The sequence below is a fragment of the Babylonia areolata genome, chromosome 23 (assembly GCF_041734735.1).
Source record: "Babylonia areolata isolate BAREFJ2019XMU chromosome 23, ASM4173473v1, whole genome shotgun sequence".
NCBI classification, from domain to species: domain Eukaryota; kingdom Metazoa; phylum Mollusca; class Gastropoda; order Neogastropoda; family Buccinidae; genus Babylonia; species Babylonia areolata.
This window is the reverse complement of record NC_134898.1, coordinates 36,817,031-36,821,471: the sequence shown is the minus strand read 5'-3', so window position 1 is coordinate 36,821,471 and position 4,441 is coordinate 36,817,031. Positions and strand designations below refer to the sequence as shown.

The window sequence follows — 4,441 nt, the reverse complement described above, 5'->3', positions numbered from 1 at the left end:
AAGAAACGAATGATGAGCGCCCAATGGCAGCCGTCAGTCGGCTCTACCCAGGTAGGCAGCCTGTTGTGTAAATGACCCCGTGTTTGTAAAGCCCTTAGAGCTTGGTCTCCGACCGAGGATAGGCGCTATGTAAGTATCCATATCAATCAATCAATCAATCAATCATATAACCACACACACACACACACACACAAATCGACCGACCAACCTACCAACACCAACGGCACCACATGACAAGACACACACACACACACACACACAAGCCCAAGCTGAGCGAGCGAGCGATAGCTTCGAGTAGAAAGAACGTCCCTCCCTCCCTCCCTTCCTCCCTACCTCCAACCCCCTTACCCCCGACACCCTACCCCCACCCACCCCACACCAAGTTCACAGTTCAACCGTCAGTTGTACCGTCACTCCTCGACAACGCCCCCTCCCCCTTTCCCCCTCCTCCTCCTCCTCCTCCCTCTCTCTCTCTCCCCCTACTACTATCTCTTTCCTTTTTGATATAGAGACCCGCGTGCGTAGCTTGCCCTTGTCGCTAGGTGAAGCCGTCTCTAAGGCCACCACCCACCCCCTCCAATCAGATTAGTGCATCGTGTTGGTAGAGAGGACGAACAGGCTGAAAACCTCCGGGTGTCTAAGTCGAGTTGCTGTGTAAGGTAAGGTAGGTACGCATCACCAAACCAAGTCTGTACGGTGGCAGCAAGCGACTTCTGACAACAGAAAAGCTGGTGGCGCTGTTGAGGACTCTCAGCTTTAAAAAAAGAAAGAAGAAGAAAATTTAAAGAAGGTAAGGAAGATTTCAATTGATCAATTAGGGTTGTCTTAATTAAGAAGAGATTACTTGCTCGAATTGGCAGGCCCTGTTTGCTGGTCAAACGATCTTTTTCTTTTAAGAGAGAGAGGGGGAGAGAGAGAGAGAGTGTGTGTGTGTGTGTGTGGCTTTCACTATTTTTTTTTATTTTTTTATTTTTGATAATTTTGCATTGATTCTATTCTATTCTATTCTATTTTAGCATTTGATTTTGTTTTGCTTCATTTCATTTTTGCTTCAGTCTATCTAATTTTTGTCGACTTTATTGCGTGTTTCCTTGCTGTGTCTTGATTATGAAGGACTGTTGATTAAATCAAACCCATTGTTCAATATAAGAAATGAAATGATCGTTTAAAAAGAGAGTATAGATAATTGTTCAAACTGCTATCTATCTATCTATCTATCTATCTATCTATCTATCTATCGGTCTATTTCTTTCTTTTTGGCTTTCTTTCTTTCTTTATCTCTGTCTGTTTCTGTTGCTGTGTTTCCCCCTCTCTCTCTCTCTTTCTCTCTCTTTCTCTCTCTTTCTCTCTCTTTCCACTCTCTCTAGTACTTTCTCTCTCTGCTTCTTTTTCTCTCTGTCTTTCTTTGTCTCTCTCTGTCTCTCTGTCTCTGTCTCTATCTCTGTCTGTCCGTCTGTCTGTCTGTCTCTCTCACTCGCTCTGTCTGTCTGTTTCTGTCTCTCTGTCTCTCTCTCTCTCACTCGCTCTGTCTGTCTGTCTGTCTCTCTCTGTGTCTTTCAGGACAGGTTGGAAGAATGGGCTCTGCCTAAAATCTTAATCCTTGAATAAAAACAGTTCTGAGTTCTGTGTTCTGAGTTCTCTCTCTCTCTCTCTCTCTCTCTCTCTCTCTCTCTCTCTCTCTCTCTCCCTCTCTCTTTCCATTTTCCTTCTTCTGCCATCTGAAACAGAAAGCATACAAAGGAATTTGCCAATCTGTTGCAAGGCATTCCATATCCTGGCGATAGGCGTGCATCAGAGTTGCTTCTTCTTCTTCTTCTTCTTCTTCTTTTTTCTTCTTCTTCTTCTTTCTCCTTTCCCTTTTTTAAGTGCCTTGCACCACTGTGGGAACAACAACGGCCCTTATAATTATGAATAAACTGTCCGTGTCCGGGTCTCTTCAGTCTCGGTCTGTCTGTCTGTCTGTCCCTCTCCCTCACCCCCCTCTCTCTCTCTGTCTCTATTTCTCTCTGTCTCTCTTTCTCTGTCTGTCTGTCTGTCTCTCTCCCTCCCTCTTTCTCTCTCTCTCTCTGTCTCTCTCCCTCCCCCCCCCCTCTCTCCCTCCCTCCCTCACTCTCTCTCTGTCTCACTAACTCTCTCTCTCCCTCACTTTTCTCTCTCACTCTCTCCCTCCCTCCCTCACTCTCTCTCTCTTTCTCTCTCCCTCTGTCTCTCTCGCTGTGTGTTTCTCTCTCACTCTCTCACTCTCACTCTCTCATTCCATCCCCCACTCTCTCCCCCTCCCTTTCTCTCTCTCACTCACTCCCTCCCTTACTCTCTCTCTCTCTTTCTCTCTGTCTGTCTCTCTCTCTCTCTGTTTCTCCCTCACTTTCTCTCTCACTCTCTCTCCCTCCCTCACTCTCTCTCTCTTTCTCTCTCCCTCTGTCTCTCTGTCTCTCACTCTCTCTCTCTCTCTCCATCCCTCGCTCCCTCTCCCTCTCTTCTCTCTCTCCCTCCCTCCCATACTCTCTTTTCTCTCTCTCTGTCTCTCTCTCTGTGTTTCTCCCTCACTCTCTCTCAGTCTCTCTCTCATTCTCTCTCTCACTCCCTCTCTCTCTCTCCCTCTCTCTCTCCCTCTCTCTCTCTCTCTCTCCTCTCTCTCTCTCTCTGTCTATCCCACTTTTTCTCTATGTATGTATGGTGTGTGTAAAATATATATAAAGAAAAGCATGTATGTGATGTTTCAATGCCCATAAGTGGCACATAAAATAAACTTCTTGCCTTGCCCTGTGTGTGTGTGTGTGTGTGTGTGTGTGTGTGTGTGTGTGTCTGTCTGTCTGTCTGTCTGTCTGTCTCTCTCTCTCTCCTTTCCTCCTTCCCCTCCTCCATCTCTCTTTCTCTCTCTCTCTCTCTCGCTCTTTCTATCTCCCGTTCTTTCTTCTTTCACCTCCCACCCTCAAACCTTCCCTGCCCCCCTCCCCTCTCCCTCTCTCTCTCTGTCTCTCTCTGTGTTCCTGCTTACCCCCGCCTCCACCTCCCCCAACACCCCACACTTCTTCGCCACCTCCCGCCCCCGCCCCCCCCCCTCCCCCCCGCACCTCCCCGCACCCCCCCCCCCCCTCTCCCGCCCCCACCCACCCCTACACACACACTCTTTCATTCTGTGACCCATAAAGACAGTTAGTTACTGACCTACTAAGCTGCACTTGGAAGCGAGGTGAAGTGTGCTGATACATGATGCGATACCTTGTCTGACCAAATCACCTCTCCCCCACCCCTACCCACCCCCACCCCCCCACAACCCCCCGCACGCCCACCCACCCCCCCACCCCCCACGCCCCCCACCCCGCCCCACCTAACTCCCCATATGCACACAGACACACAAACACACACACGTACTCACACACGCACAGACACAGACACGCACCCCCTCCCTTCCCCCTTGCCCCCCTCCCCCTCCCCTAGAGAGAGAGAGAGAGAGAGAGAGAGAACTCAAAATTCAAAAAGTTTTTTGTTCAAGAGAGAGAGAGAGAGAGAGAGAGAGAGACGCACGCACACGCATACCCCCCACACACACACCCTCCACCCCTCCACACACACACAAGCACGCACGCACGCACGCACGCACACACACACACACACACACACACACACACACACACACACACACACACACACACACACACACACACACACACACACACACACACACACACACACACACCAACCCCTCCCCCACACCCATCACACCACACACACACATTTTTTTCCAGTGTGTGTGTGTGTGTGTGTGTGTGTGTGTGTGTGTGTGTGTGTGTGTGTGTGTGTGTGTGAATCGTCTCTCTCACATTAACAGTTTAACAGCTAGAAAGGTCTATATCACATGAAGTGTTTGGATGACAACCAGAATGACCTATTTCACATTTCAACATGCTTATGGCGAAAATGGTCTATCTCACGTTATCAAGCCGGCAACAAGAATGGTCTATCTCACATTAACTAACTGGCTGACAACGAGAATGGTCTATCTCACATTAACTGACTGGCTGACAACGAGAATGGTCTATTTCACATTAACTGTCTGGCTGACAACTGAAATGCTCTATCTCACATTAACTGTCTGGCTGACAACCAGAATGGTCTATCTCACATTAACTGACTGGCTGACAACCAGAATGGTCTATCTCAAATTAACTGGCTGACAACCAGAATGGTCTATCTCAAATTAACTGGCTGACAACCAGAATGGTCTATCTCAAATTAACTGGCTGACAACCAGAATGGTCTATCTCAAACTGACTGGCTGACAACCAGAATAGTCTATCTCAAATTAACTGGCTGACAACCAGATTGGTCTATCTCAAATTAACTGGCTGACAACCAGAATGGTCTATCTCAAATTAACTGGCTGACAGCCAGAATGGTCTATCTCACATTAACTGACTGGCTGACAACCAGAATGGTC

At 48.2% G+C, this 4,441-nt stretch overlaps 1 protein-coding gene across 1 annotated transcript in view; it reads left to right on the top strand.

The window, feature by feature from the left end:
• Positions 1 to 590: 590 nt before the first annotated feature.
• Positions 591 to 4,441, top strand: part of LOC143297812 (ciliary microtubule associated protein 1A-like) — a 31,313-nt gene continuing 27,462 nt past the window's right edge. The window contains exon 1 of the mRNA XM_076610321.1: positions 591 to 790. The gene's annotated coding sequence lies outside the window, so the exon portion shown is untranslated. The remainder of the gene's footprint in view (positions 791 to 4,441) is intronic.